This window comes from Gymnogyps californianus, chromosome 7 (assembly GCF_018139145.2).
Source record: "Gymnogyps californianus isolate 813 chromosome 7, ASM1813914v2, whole genome shotgun sequence".
In the NCBI taxonomy this organism is placed as follows: domain Eukaryota; kingdom Metazoa; phylum Chordata; class Aves; order Accipitriformes; family Cathartidae; genus Gymnogyps; species Gymnogyps californianus.
The window spans coordinates 34,167,413-34,185,511 of record NC_059477.1 but is presented as its reverse complement, the minus strand read 5'-3'; positions in this window follow the sequence as shown (position 1 = coordinate 34,185,511).

Sequence of the window (18,099 nt, the reverse complement as noted above, 5' to 3'; positions counted from 1 at the left end):
AGCCAAGAAAAGCCCAGACATATTTGCTGGTTTGCATCATCCCATACCTGTGCTCCTGACAAACCTTGATATATTTATTCTTGCAAGTTGCTTGAGAGATAAGAAAGTGGTATTATTCCTTTACAGAAGGGAAACTGAGGCGTGAAGGCTCATGAGATGCCTAAATACTTCAGATGCTGGGATCCAAAGTGACTTGCCCTAGGACATAAGAAAGTGGGTGGCAGACAGTAGGAATGGGCACCCAATCCCTGAATACTGTACTCTGGTTATTAGTACTCTAGTTATTAGACCAGCTTGCATTTCTCCTATTTTTTTTCTTATCATCTCCTCACTGCTTCTCTCAATATCTAGCAGTTTCCATGTTTTTCTTGCAAACCATAGCTTCTTCAAGCAGTTGCGTTTCGTTCTACCACTGACAGCTGTGAACCAGACATCCAGCCCAGCCAAAGAAGAAGTGAGGCTTCTCCACTCCCTCACCAAGTCAAACAGAGTGATCTTCATTGTGGCCCCGCTGTGGGACCCACTCATGGCACCACACAGGTCTTCAGCCTGACTCCATTCCCAGCCATGGTGAGTTGCCAGAAGGGATAGGGAAAGCAACTACCACCTTCAAGGCCAAAGCAAGCATCCAGCAGACGATGCCTGCGACCTTTTTGCACTGACATCCAGCTTGCATACTGCTCCCTGCCTAGAGCTATATCTAAGACCAGGCCACATGGACCTGGACCATTTCCAGGTTACTTGGCCTCAGTTGTGCTGCTCTCCTTACCTTCCTTTGCTATTCTGGCTCTATGTATGTCCTCTGACTAGAATACTCCTGCCTGTGATAATTTCCAGAATATGTTGTTTGGACATGTATTTTTTTTCTCCAATAGACTATGAGCTTCCTACCAGTGCTAGCACTTTTCTCCTGCAGGCTAAGCATCAGCATGCATTTTTCATTACCTAATAAACTTGACAAGCACCACTGCAGAGTCTGAAAAAGTGTTGAATCTAATCCTCCCCCATTTGCTCCACAAACTGTGGGAAAGGGCAGCACCCTTTCTGAAATCAGTGGGTTCAGCCTAAGAAATTTTCCAAGTGGGTATTTTTGAACTACCGCTGGTTAAGAAATGATGGGCAATTTTTGAGGAATCGTTACCAGCATTACCATCATAATAGATGAAATGATTTTACAGTCAGTAAAGGACCATTAGAGTACCTCCTTCCAAGTCCTGGCCAGCACTGGCCATCTGAACACCGTCATTTTCAGCCCAGGCTGACATCATTTCCCATACCTGTTTTGGGCATGGCTTCAAGCCTGAAGTCAATGGCAATCCTACTGACTCTGAAGGCTGGGAACAGTCCTGTAGTGATCTGGAAGAAAAATAAGCAAAAATTCTTCACTGCATTCTTCTGTGCACAGGTAACGAGAGTGACTTTCTGCAAGAGGAACCAGCATGGCCTGCAAAGCACAAGAAGGCATTAAAGGCTGGGGCAGTGCAGAAGGAGCTGGGAAGCTGCCCACTGACTTGTGCCTTTGCCAAGACACCTTGCTGTTTGCTATATTTCAGAAATGTTTTGGAAACCTGAATTAGTGTCCTTGATTCCTCAACACATCCTCAAGGAGATCTTGTCATTGACTTACTCCATGGGGGCTTGTTCTCCTGGATTTGGGCGTATCAGCACTTCTGCTGCAAGGGACAGAAGACCATATGTATTCCAAGCAGAGCAGATTACATAAACTACTCTTTCCTTATCAATCTAGGGGCTGAGGAAAAAGAAAACCGGTAGCACTGTAACCCACAGGGTCCTGGACAGTTAACAGAATGATAAATTAAAAGCAGAAAGCTAACCTAGCTTTTCTTTCAAGGATGGTCAAAGTCAAAAGGCTCAGCAGAGCTAAAACTCAACAGGCAGAATACTTCGCCAGAGAGAGATCGCCCACTGAAGAAGTCACAGATCAACAGGGAGAACGTTTCATAGCACGAGATAACGCTGTACTGCTTCGTGCCAATGGGTATGATGCTCACAGTGCCGGCTGGTCCAAGCGCATGCAGAGCACGCCTGGTTTGTGAACACTTGTGCACTTGTAGCCGTGGTCAGGCAAAGGGTGGAGTTCTGTGCTTAGCACGGTGGGGTCTTGGTTTACAGCTGCTCTGTCTAGGCACTAACAAGTTGCAAAAATAAGGAAAAGAGCTACATAAAGGGGTGCAGAAAATGCCCTTTTCGGGAAAAGTGCAACACGTGTCCCTCCATGCCCTATATTTAACAATTTCTCTTGCTGAATTCTCCACACGCTGAGCCTGTTTTGGTCAGTCGTGTCAATACTGTGCCTCAGCTGAACTCATATCCAGTAGGAAACTCCTTATGCTTCAGCAGTATCTCAGAACATGAGTAGTTGTGCCTATTTTTTTATGGTTCAGCCTATGCCCTGATCCTAATGCCACAGTGTGCCCTCCCAGGGCTGGCTGGGGTAAAAGTCTTGTTTTCCCTTCTGAGATACAAAGCCTTCTCTGTATATAGCAGGACGAAATGTATGGCAAGAGAGATGGGACGAATTCACAGTATCTTCTGGAAGAAGGGCCACTACTGGACTTAAATCCTACCTGAGCCCTCCACTATGTCCGATGCAGCAATTTGCTGCTCCTGCTGCTCCCCGATCTCTCATCCCATGAACTTCAGAGCCTTTGCAAAATGGTCAACCTTCAAGAAGATCTAAGTTTCAGTGCCAAAATCTAATTTCAGACATCTAAGACCTGCTTCTGCATCTGGCCCTTTGTGCAAGAAAAAACTCCTTAGTAGTGGCTCTTACCTTTAAATGTAAATTGAGTAGGACCAGGAGAATTGGTTCCTGAACTGCGCCAAAACCCCTGCATTAAGAAGCTATGGCTGGTATATATATCAATCACGCCAGCATAAAACACATCAAAGGGATGTAATTGTCCCCCAAGCAAGCCTTATAATTCACAGAAAACTCAGTTGAAGTTAGCTCAGTTACAATAAGTCTGAAGAGAAAGACACTGGAAAGTTCCCAATGATCTCTTGCAATGTCATGCAATAACCTTATAATTATGATTAAAGCTTTATTTTCTTTGGCTTCAGAACTTATGTTCTTCCCTGGCTGCATCTCTTACCTCCTCAGGCGACTTCCATGGGGCAGTGAAGCAATCACTGATGCCTGGGTTTGGAGAGGGTCAGCCCTCTCCAACGTGCTTGGCCACGGTGCACTCTCTCCATTTGAATTCAGCCCTTTCTCTGGAGACTTCCAGAACCTTACAACGAACCCCTGGGCTGACACCATCAAAGGTGCGAGGGAGAGGGCGGAAACATGGGAGGCGCATTGAAATAGCTGGTTCAGCCAAACCATTTTGGGGGCAGATGTGACCCAAAGCGAGTCCTGTTGTGTTGGAGGCTAGGCAGCAGCTGCCTAAGCCTGCGGGCAGACTCATTCCTGCGGCAGCGATGGGTTACAGCCACAGAGCAGCTGCCAGGTACGCCAGAGCTGCCCTTGCTTGGCAGGTCCTGGCTCCTAGGCCTTCAGCACACAGAGGACACCCAGCGTCAGCCAGGGCTGACCGCGTATGACAGGTTGAGGGTAAAGGTGAGCAGCCTCTGCTTGCAAACAGCTGCCTGCCAGCCCCCTGCTCCAGCCAGCCTCGACTCTGTGATTTTTCAAGGGCCCCTGCTAGCATTCCCAATCCATACCCTCCATCACCCTCAACGTGTCAAGGCAAAAATGCCCTGGGGAGCTCCTCAGACGTAGTCCAAGCTGTTATAGTTCTGGGATCCACAAAGCAAGCGGTGGAAGCAAGGCCGAGCCACAACTAAGCCATGTCCATTTTTTTGCATACCACAGATTTATTTGCTAGCAAAGTAGCTGTGTAGGGAGCGGGAGCAGAGGGCATGGTTGTTGTTTGCAATGGAGCACCTTGAAGAAACTAAACTAGCGCTCAAAGCAGAATAATTGGAGTAGCAGGAGGCTGTGCCCATGCTAATAGTTTTTACTGAGATGAAGCTTATTAACATGTGCACTGGTGCATCTGTATTGCCTCTGGGACTCAAATTCAGCATGGTTCTCTGCCGCGCTGCATGGAGGTTTTACCTTCCTCTGACCTTGCTCAGGCTCCTTTGTCCTGTTCTTCTGTGCTCTGAGTTAACCTCTTGTCTGCTTAGGCTTATATCCTATGTTATAAATCCAGGCCAACTTTTTCAAGTTTCTCCTACGCTAAAGATTTTAGTTGTGCTGAAAGTATTTTGCGTCCCATTGTTACGATGCTTTTGGTTTGCGGAAATTTTGTTGTGCAGTGCACACTTCAAATAATCAGCCCATCTCTAAGATGAAATTTTAAGCTATTACAAGTGATCAAAAAACCCCACTCTATGCTTGCCCTAATGTTGTACTTTGGGATAAGAGGTATGCATTTACTCCACATGAGTTCACAGACTGAATCCCTGTTTGAGAGAGAGAAAATAAAAATTAAGTCTTGCTTGTAGTATCCAGACTATGCCCTTATTTCATCTATTGGAGGAATAGAAATGTAGCTTTTGGGGACTAATATGAAATAGGTCAGAAGAGAAAATGTGGTCTCTGCATCTGATCTCTGCTATGAATTGCAAGGCAACCCAAACCTCTGTCTTCTGATTCACTGCTGCTAGCACAGTTTAGGTGGAGTATGTGTTTGCCAGGGTGTTACCTCTTATCATTGATTGTGAAGACCATAACAAAGTCCAAGTAAGGTATGTGACAACCGTAACTTATTGCATGCAGAGTTCAACCCTAAGCTATTAAATCCCCCAAAGGCATTGCCCTTTTTAACACATATTACACTGAGAGTTTCCAGAGGGGAGGAAAAAAGAAAGTTGATATACCAAGATGCGGCGCTACCACCAGTGCTGCGGTGCCAAGTACAGGCTGTTTATCATCACACAGGCACTGTGTGCAAAACAGCACTCCACCTTGCTGCACGAACCACTCCGCTTACGTAGTTCAGGTTATAACCCATCCAGTGCTTCCTCCCTCCTTACAGCCAATTCAACCAGGGCAAGAACAAGCTCCAGCAAACATAAACAGTTACGTTTTGGTAGTGTTTTGCTAACAGTGCCAACCACCCCAATCTGCAAGTTTTGTCTCGAAATGCCCTCTGCTTAGCTGTAGTTAGAGGTTGTCCCAGCCCAAGGCCTCTTTTCGACAATGTTCTGCACTAAAACTGAACACCCGCTAATTAAGTAGGTGTATTTTGCCCCCAGGCAGCTTTAAGACATCACTTGAAGACTCGCAGTTTGCTTGTTTCTACTCACTGTTGCACTATTGAGATCATCTCAGCGTAACCCTGTAAGCTTTCCACGGACAGAGTCACCACACTGAGAATTAGTGGATTTTGCTAGTTCCTTTCTTTTGTGAAATCCAGTTGTTTTGCAGTGAATGCGGCACGTCTCCGGCATATGTGATTCAGATCAGGCAATCATCCTACACAGAGTAAATCAATGAGATGAAATGTAGCCATTGACAGCACTTACAATTTTGCCCATTACTATGAAATCCTCTTTCTTTAAACGGAAGGTGCTTTTATGAATCCATTGAAGCATAGCTGACAAAGCCTTCAATACTGACTATTGCCTAAATACTGCAAAACATAAGTTATAAAAGATACATGTGGTGCATATTTATAAGGATTAGAATAAGCACTTTGTTGAATTGCTGCAGCACATTTGTCCCTTTTTCAGGATACTTCTAAAGCTTGGATATTTTCTTCTTCCCATGAGTCAAATAAACACTTGTCTGTGGGCTTACCAAATCTCTCTGCATTTCCATGTGCTGACAGTGCAAAATATGTACTTCTACAGCTGTGTTAAAAAAAACCATGCAGTGTAATTATTCTTTATGCTAATATAATAGACTAGTAAATGTTCCTACACTTCTTGTAGGACTAATTACATTTCAGTAATGTGAATGATCCCTGGAGCCGCTACTGTTAAATATTTTTGGAGTGGTAGCGAGGGAGTTTGTTATTTGTACACACTAGAGAAGTGTGGATTTGCGAAATGGAATAGCACGGCTCTAAGGCAGTAACGTTCCTTCTGACGTGACCACACTAAGTCAGAGTAGATGTAACACAGGGAACCCATTAGCCAGAGGATTTGCTGCTTCCCGTCTGATACACCAAGTCCTCACATTCAGAACTCAGCTTTTGCAGTGGCTGAAATAAATTTCACTTCAGACACCAATTACAAGCAGCTCGTTAGGAGCTGCTGAATAAAATGTAGATTTTATAGATTGTGTACATCTAAAAAAATGTAGGGGATTCCAAAACCACATCTTTTTAGATTGACTAAAATAAATGATTTACTATAATATGCAGATTAGCAAATAAAGCCAAAAAGGAGTTCAAGCAAGCAAGCAGAGTAATTTCAGATAAAGCAGCAATTCCTTGTAAGTATCCTGTAACAATTTGGAAAGCCAGCCCTGCCTAGCTATTGACTTCTGAGAAATACTTTGGTTTTGGACAAGGAGCTGACATGGGGACGGTCATGTCATTCATTGTCTGAAGCTGTCACTGAAGCTCTAGCCTTGCTGCTGTAGCTACCTGCTCAGTGTGTCAGTGGTCAGATGAGTCTTGCCTTCACCCTCTCTACTCTGCGTGATAGCAATGATTACAATACTCTACAACTCAAGCTGCTGCACAGCCTGCTATGTTTAATATTATATAAGTACTACTCACTAAATGTGTCAGTCAACCTTTCTACTCTAGGGCTGGTTTTACATGTTCTTGAACAAGTTTTGTGCCAGTCATAGCTTCCAATGTCATAGACCATCTGGAGGAGCTGGGAATGAAAGCTATCACTATCTACGTGCTTTATAGCGGCTCCGTGAAGCTGAATGAAGCTCGGCAACTGAAGGCTACCTGCCAGGCCATGTCCTCTTTCTGCCCAGTGTTTTAGCTTGAACAGGGCTTGAGGTTCTTGCTGCTCTTCTGACCAGGCTGCTGGAAATCTTGGACAGACGGATGACACATGTGCAGTTACTCTGATGCATATGGGATATACCAGCCCTGCTGCTTGGGTGCTAAGCAGATAGTCTGCAGGAGCACATTAAATCTGAGCATGCACAAATCAGCAAATATAGACTCTTTTGGATCCAAAAGAAAAACTAAACAAAATTATTTGGGTGCTTTTGGTGGTTTAGGTTGGATTCACAAAATCAATCTATCTGCATAGTTAAAAGGTCAAATGACATACTGTTATGGAACTATATCCACTCCACGTGTGAAAGCCATAACCTGGTGAAACACTGACTGCTGTATCACAACAAAATAATAAAATTGAAACCATCACCATCCCAGCAAAAGTGCTTCTTTGTCCAGTTTCCTTAAGCTTCTAGCTTTTCTACAGAGGCATTTGTAACGGTTTACAGGTCTCCTCTCCTACCCTGTTACTGCCCCTTCTCAAACATCAGAGCCCTGACCCAGGCTGAGCCATTCCCATTCTGCACTTGGGTGGATCAGTCTGGCTTCCTTAGCCACATCTGTAAGCAGCTACTGGTGTAGCCTGCTTGGGCTGTTTGTTCTGAATTGGCCCTGCACCAGAGCTGGGATGCTGGAAAACAGGTAGTTTGGGTTGGGGTTAGGAACAGCAGTATAATTAAGCCTGCTGCTTCAGGGAGATAACGAAGGGTTGGGAGTAGATTGAGGTCCATTAGGGAAGGGCCACTGGAGGAGCTGGGTGTGACAGAAATGAGCTAAAAGGGAGCTGTGGAATGGGAAATCCTTGGCAGGAAAAGAAAGACTGAAAAGAGAGAAAAAAGACTGAAAAAAAAGAGGAACAAAGATGAAATGTGAAGAGAGAAAATATAGGTGGAAAATTTTGAAGAGATTAGTAACTGCCAGAAGGAAATGCGCATTTGGGGACAAACTGAGAGAATTCAGAGTACTTACCTTCCATCTATTCATTTTCCCCACTACAAGTTTCAGTTTTTACCTTTAATGTGGTCATTAAAGATGCTTGAAAGAAGGACAAAGCCCTATTTTAAGTAAGCCTGTGCTGCTCATAGCATCTCATTGAAATCTCTCTGATCTGCAAGCAAACTAGCCCTTTGGGTTTTGAGTTTCCCAGTGCAACACTAGATTGCCCCCAAAACTGTAGCTGTTCAAACCTCATACCTGTTACAGACCCTTTGTCTTGCTGGTGGGAAAAGAACAAAAAGTCATATTCAGAATGTGTTGCCTCCTTCCTGGAAACCTCGGATGAAATTACTCCGCTTATAGTCAGCAAGACCTTCCCCACAAGGGTTAATGTTTCTGATGTGCAAACAAGGAATAATAATAATTTAAAAACCTTCTCAAATGAATGTTTCCATAGAGATGGAGCACAGCTCTCCAGAATATTTGCTAAATGACCACTCAACAGCCCACATCCAGGACATGTGAAGGGACAAGGGACGTGGCAAAGAGAATCAGCAAGTGTCTCTGCAGTCTGTCCTGTGCAGAATCAGTCTGTAACATTAGGAAATGAAATACAGACATTTGCTCAGGCTTTGTTTCAGCCAAAGAAGCTGTGAAATAGGTTTTTGAACTGTGCTCAAGACCTCTCTTATGGAAGCTGCCAATGCATGGCTGAGATGGCATATTTTTCCTGTCTCCACATCCCCTTTCTCCTTGTATTCCCTCTCTCCTCTTTAAATTCTTCTTCCTGATAGAAAGGGATCAGAGCCAAAAGTTCCCTAATTCTGGAAACTGCTTGGGTCTGAGGTTTTGACTTAATTTATCTTTACCTGATGATGTGAGTGAACTACAACCCTGTTGACTTCTGTAGTGTTATCCAAGGCTAAATCAGGATATACCTGATCCACAAAGGAACCATTGTACAGCATGTTGGCATTTGATCATGCTGGAGAATGAAAGCCATATTTGAGTGAGGCCTACAAGTGCCTCATTACTGCACTGTAAACAACTGGATATTAAAGTAATGGACAAGGCTTTGAGTGCTACGAACGGCTTCACATTCACTTTATTGATTTGCAATGTGCACAGTGATGGTCTGCTGTAATAAATACAAATGCCATAGTGTAGAAATGTCAGAACAACTTATTAAAAATGTGTCTCTTCCTTGCTCGTGCAGTACGGCATGTACGTCTGCACAGCTGCAGGATTGTGGCGAGGTGGGGATGAAGCTGTGGCTCAAAATTCAGCGTTGCAAGAATATAAATTCAGCGTATAAACAGAACCTGTACTGGCCAGCCCTTTCCTTTTGCTTAGTCCTTCTGTGTAACAGACAAGACTTCTCCTGTGCCTCAGAACATATTTCACATCACAGAAGAGAATATATTGTTTCTCACATCTCAGGAGGGTTGAGGTGGTACCAGGTCTCAGCCCACATACCACAGGCAGTTCTCTGCCCACCTTCCACCACTTAGAGAAGCAGGAAGCGCCACTGGAGCCAACATTTCTCTTAAGAGTACAATTGTTTTATCTAAGCATGGAAAACCTTCAGCCTTTACCAGGGCTGTAGTACAAACAAGAGACTTGTGGCGGATCACACATGTGCTTCTGCTGGGTGCGTCTAAAGTATGTGTGTGTATCGTTACATACATGTGTATCTACCTCTCTCTCAGGATATACCTATATAGATTAATATGCTTTGACCAGATCAACAGTTTGAATAACCTCTGCTTGATCTCTCGGTCCACTAGAGGGTAAGAGACAACTTTCTGAAGAAAATGGCTTGTGTCCCTCTGCAAAAGTCTGTTGAGGTACGGTTTCCCAAGCCATTCTTCTCTGTGACAACTGAGTTGGTCTGCACCTACATGCTGGACTCTCACTTCTGGGCGAATTCATACACTGACTGGCAGTTTCTTGCTAGGGTTTCCCCACATGTTGTCCTGACATCCCCTTTAGCTCACTATGTAAAAGGATGTCACAGTGAAAAATTTGTCCATATCTATTACCTATAGGTAGGATTTACTGTCGGAAACCTCTCAGTCCCACCTGCCCCAAACTCTAACTGGTGGAGGGAAGTGAGAATGAAACTGGGAAAATTGCTTTGCCATATAGGAGAAATGATAGGCTATTCATTGTAACCAAAATAAATATGAGTTTATGAATGAATGTGGAGTCTGATGGGAGCTACGGAAAGGCTGGGAGAAGAAGTGGATGGAAATCTCTTGCTGGAAACTCCAGTCTGTTTCCACAATCATGAATATAAATATTGCTTATTCTCCAAGAATGTACACTTATACAAACATTCAGATAGATATTTCCTTGATATTCATCAGCCTTAGCACTTTGCAGATGACAACTGAATTAAACCCCATCATACATTATTTAAAGGAGAATTACTATGCTCATCATGCAGACTGAAAAATGGAAAGGTTAGATGCTTTAGCCCAAATACAGGGCGTGGCAAAACCGAATCCATAAGCTCTGATTCCATGTGACTGTTCTTTGTCCTTGTATTTACAGAAAAAGTCCTTTTGTGTTTAGTAACAGAAGGGATCTATGAAATTTCATAGAAGCCTGTAGATGTAACTACAGAAACTGCCAGGACCCCTTATTTTTTAGCATTGTTCTCTTTGTTGTTCAGGTAGTCCTATGGATTTAGAGATTTCCTATAACGTTCTGCTGTGGATACCATAGGAAATGGGAGAGTGGTGAAGAGGATAAAGAAGGTGCAATGCTTTGCTCCCCAAAGTCCCCCATTTGGTAGGCATGTCAGGAGAGGGGAGGAGAGCCTGCTGTTACCCTCATCTGACGGATAGTCCCTGAGGCACCACTGCCATCTGGTGAAAGCTGGAGCAGCCCATGGGGATGTGTTAGGGAGCCATAACTGACAGCCTTACCACTGCACTAAGCTCAGTAGAAAGTGAGCACAGTCTGGCCCACAGAATTTTATTAAGAGTTTTTCTTTGGGGTTTTTCTTTTTAAGTCTGTTTTAGATTTCTACAGCAAATCCATAATTTTTTACATAGTCTTTGGACACTCATCAAAAATTATAGTTATTAAACTCTGAGGACCTTCTCTATGAGGAAATCACAATGAAGTCCACTCAGATTTGGGAAGGTTTCTGCAGGTTTGCCACTTTTGTCTGAGCAAACCCATTTTCTGAAGCATGTGAGAAGGAAGTGTCCTGCTTGTGTTGTATAAATGCCCTATTGAGAAGCAGTCAGTAGCGATTACTTCTGCAACATCGAACACACTTCATGGTCAGATTTGTCAAAAAAGAAAGCAAAATGCTTGTCTTAAGTTATGCGAGCAGCTATTGTCTGTTCAGTTCCCTGGGCTTTGGAAAATAACTTGGTTCATATCAAGGGTGCTCAAAACTTGTCTTGGCCGGACTGACTATCCATCCTCGGAGGATGAAGGGAAGGGAACCGCTGGCATGAGCAAGCTGGTACGGGTATATATGCTTTGTGTGGAACCAGTTTGAAGGAAGTAGAAATTACTCCAAGAGCCAGTGGGAGTTTTTCTGTTACTGACCTGATATCACACATGGAATAGAGGAAGGCAACAGCCATGGTGTCTCCTGGGGGTTGATCCAATTCGACCTGTAGGCTGAAATGAGTAAAAAACTGCTGACTAAATAGACCTTGGATCAAGCACCAACCTCCCATTATCAGAGTTCAGTGTAAGTAAGTAAGTGATGTGAGGGTGAACAGAATCTGTCCAGCAGAATTGTACTCTTAAATGTCATAGTTGGCTGGGGTGATGGATATATACTAACATTTGCTTTCTCCTTCCACTCTTACTTTTAGAATCAAAGATGTTTATATGGGCTTGTATACCTTGGAAATTTATTATTAAAGTGTTTATGGTGTTGTGGGCTTTTTTACTTTAAAACTCAGAATCATATTTATAAATAGTATCAATTGCTGTTTCGACAAGGAGAGATTGCATTACAATCAATATTATATATTATATCCTGGGGTCTGTTGTGAGCAGATAGTATTAAGACATACATAATTTATTAACGATCTCAGTAGTGGCCCAAAGTCCTTAGCGAGGATTAGGTCAAGTTTTGGTCAATCTTTGGTCAAGCTTTTAATGACTTTGCAGCTGCTAGGTTAACTTCACTGTAGTGTAAACCCATTAACTTCAATGGAGTTAAATAGCCAACTGTTTAAGGGAAGTAGAAAATGCAGAGACTTAACAACTAACTAATAGGTTTCTCAACACAACAAAAACAAAGGAAACGAAGAGATTTTTATTTTGGATAATCAATTTTGCGTCCTGAAGAACATACTGGGTAAAGTACTGGAAGCTATGAGAAGCCAATTCTTTACACTTCCAGCCAGAACCTAGCTAGGGGCCTGAATACAGCATGTCATTATGATTAATTATGGGTAATGAGTGTTTATGAACCTAAGAAAGAAAAGCATTTATTTTTCTGGTATTATAGTGGTAGTGTCTTGTTTTGTTTTAAAGCTGGGATTGTGAAGCCAAACAGATGATGAAACCCCTTTATTAGCTCTTTTGTTTTGCTCTAGACTGTTACTAGACTTATGGGGCCAAATCCCCATCACAGAGCGGCTCTGTCAGTGCAAGAGACAAGGATTCAGTTCAGGAGCTCTGGGATTTTGTATTTTTTCCTTTTGTTCTGTTTAATTTATTTTCTGTGGCAGAAACCCCATAGACCTATCTAGAATGCTGTTCAACAAGCATAAGAGGAGGCAGGACTAGCCCATCCCAGGAAAGGTCTGCTGCTGGGAGTTTATTATTAGCTCTGGGCCTGACTCAAAGCTTGCTGGAATCCCCAGGAATATTTCTCTTCATTTTTGCAAGCCCTCGGACCAGACCGTTGGGGGCTCATCTAGAAACCTGCAGCTCAGGATGACGAAAGCTTGAGAGCAGCTATGGCCGAGGGGACAGGGCTGTGACAAAGGCCCTGCTCAAACAATCCTGCCTAGAATTGACACCCGGGGGCAATGCCACCCAGCACCGCCAGTCTGGAGCGCACCTCTCGGTGCAAGCTCGGGGAGTTTCTATCCCTCTGGAGTCTCCATGCTTTCCAGATCGGGGTCTGTGTTAAATTAGCAATGTGCACGCTGTTAGCTTTATCCGCAGAGGTATTCTTGCAGAGGGGCAGCAAGAGGGTGGATGTAAAGACCCTTTCCTTCATTCCTGTGTTTTAGGGGATTGGGGACAGCAGGGCAGGATAAGGGCTTTTGGTGCTATTGGGCGCTAAGTTTTAAAGAGGGGTAAAAAAAAATAGGGGTAAAAGTGGGTAAAAAAGAGAAAAACAGAAGAGAAAAGGGATCAGTCAGCGAGAGCCCTGGTCTCTGGCTGTTCCCCAGTGCACCAGGAGGTGGTGCAAAGCCCCTGCTCATCCCTCAGCTACGAGACAAATTTCTTTTTTCCAGGGACTACTCTCCAACTTGTACTACCCAGGAAAAATACTAGAGGTTTAACCCTCCCCAGCATGCTTCTATAACTCTGGTATTTTGGTATGTATTTAAGGCTGACAATATTAACTGTGCGAAAGGAAGAAAATGCAGGGGAACTTTATACTGCTAACTGCTATTATCATGCTGCAATAATGGTAATAAAATAAAGGTACTACCAAATGACTTCTAAAGTATTATATTTCTAGGATAAATGATTCTTGCCGTGCAGAATGCAGACAAAAATGTGATCAGATTTCAGATTCTTTGTGCTTGTTTTTTCCATTTTGTACAATTGCTTTATTTTTTAAACTTTTTTCTAAAATAATACAAAAAATAAATTAATAAGAGTAAAATTAAATAGGTTTTCATAAACCATTGTTTCCATGTGTATTAATTAAGAACACATTAAAAGCTATGTCATGAAAGTGTGTTGTCAGTTATCTCTTACTCAAAACAGGAACTGCTAAATGTTTTCCCTTTCTCCTTACTGAAATACTGTACATTAGTAATAAGTAGTTTGTAAATACATTATATGGACCTTGGTGGTAATTTAACAAAACAACTAATTTGTCTTTGTGACAAAACTGTGTAAAACGTGGCTTGATTGCTGAATTACTGAAACATTAGCAAAATAAATACATTAGTTTCAGGTAAACTGATGTTTTTATTTAATTTTTAAAATCTCAGTGTATGTTTTACACTGTAAGAAAAAAATTATATGGACACAGGTTCAGCTTACGCAGAAAATAAAGAATAGCCTCGGTTTATTGTTCCTCATATTACAGAAGTTCTGTTTCGTTTTTTAAAGAAGAACAAGGGTCTGTAAAAGAAGCATTTATTTCAGCTTCTCAATTGGCAATGATTAGCAATGCCTACTGTAGGATAGTTTAGACTGCCAGTATGCAAAAAGCAGTATATTTTGGCATACTGTCTCTGGAACAAAATGAAATATAAGCTTTTTAGAATTTATTTTTTGACACCGTTAACTTTTTTCCTCTCCTGGCTAACAAATATTTTTTCACACAAATTTTACATATGTTCCAGGTACAAAAGCTTGCATTGTTTTTATGAATGCAGACTTCTTCAGGCAATATGTATATATGTTGTAATGAGCGTATCTCCGTTCAACATGTTATTAAACAATGTTTTTTAAGGTATGTGAGAAATTAAGTTGTATAAAGGTTAAAATAAAATATAGGATTAAATTTGTACTAACTTCCTTGCTTTTTAAAATTCTGAGAACTGTTGGATAGATTTTTTTTAATCTCTAGCTTAAAAATAACACATATACATATTTATTTTGTATTTTGCTTTGGAGATGGGTGTCACTTGGAATTGAGTGGTTAGAGAGGAATAAAGGTGGAGAGCTGTAAATATCCAAAGCATCATCCAAAAGACTTAATAGCATATTATACTAAATTTCAGGTTGAAAAGCTTTTAGAAGGTTGGATCAGAATCTCTGTTGCTTTAAATCAGTGTGACTTCACTGAAGTCAATGGAGCTACATTGGCTTATATCAGCTAAGAATCTGTGCTATTGTTTTGAATCTTATTTTAAGCACAAGTGTTTTTCTACAAACCTTTAAAAGTTCAGCTTTGCTTATTCAAGAAAATTAATGTTTTGAACTGTGATGTAGAGTATTAAAAAGCCATTTCAGAATATAGCCAGATTTTCTGTTCTTGCTAATTTAACTTTCCCTTATTATCTTTAGAGAATGTCATTTTTCGAGCATGCTAATGCAGCAAACTTTTATACCATCATTAAGGATCATGGTTTATTGGATTTCATCTGACTACTCAAGCAAACATTTGTTTAGTGACACTCTTAAATACAAGACTGTACTACAAATGTCAGAAAATGCTGTTTGAAAGTTTATGAGTAAAAACTTTGTTGCTTTTAAGAGAACCCAGAAAGGAATGAAAATAGAAAAGTTTTACATTAACTTTCTCTGTGGTGCTATGAGAAAGGTATTCGGCTCTTGGGATTTTTAAAGATTATTATGTGATAGTAACAAAATTTATAATTAAGTTTGGGAAAAATATGCATAAGGTACAGATATAGCTCAGGCGTTGTGGATGCAGGTGTATATCTATCACCCTTAAGCAATCATTTTCTTTGACAGCTCTTGATAGCAACAACTGAATGTACAATATTCTAACATCACAATCACTTAATCTGGATCTTCATGTTGTTAAGCTAATGGGAAGTTTCCTATTTTATTCCCATTCTTTTGATCTTTTTTCTTTTGTTTAGCTGGTCAAAAAAAAAAAAAAAGAAAGGAAAAAAGTGGAGAAACTGCATTTTCCACTTTTTTATAACCATTGCTGAAAATCTGTCACAGCTACCAAGGAAAGCTAAAGAAAACCAGAAACAGAAAGACTATTATTTATAGCTAGCAAGATACAGTATGGCACCATATGGTAGAATTTATCAAATTCTTTCCTTTCTCATGCAGGGCGAACAGGGGCCGTAGACAGTTCCCTCTTGCAGTCCTTGCTTTGCTAGCTACTCATTCATTTACGCTGTGGGCTAAATCCTGCTTGACCTACTGTTTTTACACCCATAAACTTACTTATGAGGGCATGGCGAGCAGGGTTTGGCCCTCTGTGTTTATTTCTTCTTCCTGCAAATGCAGGTTTGCTCGGAATGCTGTTTGCATTTCAATCAACTAAAACAAGAGGACGGATAAATTAATGCCTGACTTAGCTCTTCACATCTGAATCTGAAATGTAACAGTAGTTTTCCGAGGGTTTAAGTTTGCAGGGTGACACTTACCAGGTGTAAGGTGCTGTAAGGTTAAGAAGCATCAAACCTATAATAAGAGTCTGACTTCCTCTTCATTTTGTCTCCTTTTGTGTTACATACTAGGGCAAGGAAGGTCTGCCAATCACTATCATTTCTTTTTCTTGTTCTGTAAAGACTGGGTCGTCACAGCAACAGGCCTGTGACAGGCTGGTATCCATTTAGAGCTCCAGGGGGGTCCTAATAGGATTGAACCAAAAGATCAAGTGAATAGCTTCCTATTTTAGATTTGTAATAACTCTGAACTGCTTGCATATACATGGACCTTACAGTGTTATGAGGAGACTTTTTACCAGAGAAAAGATCTGTCTGTTTCTAAGAGCGTTGTACTTTCGAAAGGATGCCCCTTAGCCTACTCCATCCTTGGAAAAAGGAAGAAAAAAAAACCCAAACAAAAATTAAGCCCACTTTTCTTTCTCCTGCACACATGAAATTGGAAGGTGTCATTTCCTTTCATTAATTCATTTTACCAGATCAAAGTAAATAGTCTGTTTATGGAGAACAAAGAAGCCCCTTTTTGGTATTCTGTTGAAGTCGCTATCAGATTCAGAAGTTTACTCATCTTTCTGAAATCTGGCAAGGCTGCATGCTGCCGAGATTACAGCCAAACGGCTCATGCAAAACGGGCAAATAAATTCCATGCAAAGCAAATTCTAATAGAGAAAGAATTAGGAGGGGGCATTTTGTTGATTTGGGAGACTCTCGAGAGGCTAGGGCTCTCATTCAGCTTGCGGAGGGGGCTTTGGTAAACCCATAATGCTCGGCACACAGAGGAAGAACCGCTGGGGGAGGGGGGACCTGTATTTTGTTAAAGTTATTTTCACTAATTATGAAATCCATTAGGAAGTAGGTGTTGCTTCATACATTTCATTCCCAGCCATATTCTTATATCTATTTTTTATTAGGAACAGCGCTTTATGTGGAACTTCTTGTAGGGCAAGATCCCAGGAGTAAACATGTCAAGATCTAGCTCCAGAAATTATAAAACATATTTTTTAAAAGGGCTAAATTCTGGTAGCTAGTTCATTTTCCTAAAGTAGGGCTTCTGAAGTGTCTCATTCAGAGAGGGGTAGCAGGCAGGACTGTCATATGAGCTGCATTGTCGAAAGGTTTTGGTGTCTTCTCTCAAGGCACAGAGAGCTAACTCCAACCCAGGTTACGAAGGCAATTGTGTGTTGAAGATCCCTAATGCTGTCTTGCTAGGATGCCCTGCTCCGGAGGTACGTGCTTTGGTATCTCAACTTTGATAACACTATGCCAAGTTATGACACCTGAAGCCCTGTCCCGGAGAGGCTGTCTTTTGAGTACTATCCTTGTGTTCATTATTTTGCTACTTAGATGATAATCAATGCCAGCTACAACAACCAGCCTGAGACCATCTCTATACCATCTCTGAACCTCTCTTTCAGCAAGCAGAATTTTTAGTCTTTGCCTTCTCCACCCTTCCCTAGAAAATATTTTTTCTAGCCACAGTATGCCTTCATCATCTTAAAACCAATACTAGACTCTTTCAGGGAGGTCTTCCATTTTCAAATAACTTGCAGTTTCTATACTAAAAGTGCAAGATTCACACATGTCAAGAAATACTTACAAGGACCGTGTCTGGATAAATAAATACTTGTATTTTCCATGTAGGATCTTGGCACATACACACATTCCTGGCACTTTTATCAGTACCAATTTTGAAAAGGATTTTGCATAGATTAGGGACCCAAAGGCACTCAGTTAATTAGAATTAGGGGCATCCCTCTGTGAGAAAGGATTAGGCAGGTAAAAGACTAGGACTGTGATCCCTCAACCTATAGGGACAATGGCGAAACTGCAGTTCATTGGTTTGGACCCTGTGTGCGGAGTTGAGATACATGACAATGAGCACGAAGATGAAGAGAGTGCTGGGGGAGGGACCATACAGCAAAACCCAGGGGCCTCTGTAATGGGCTTTG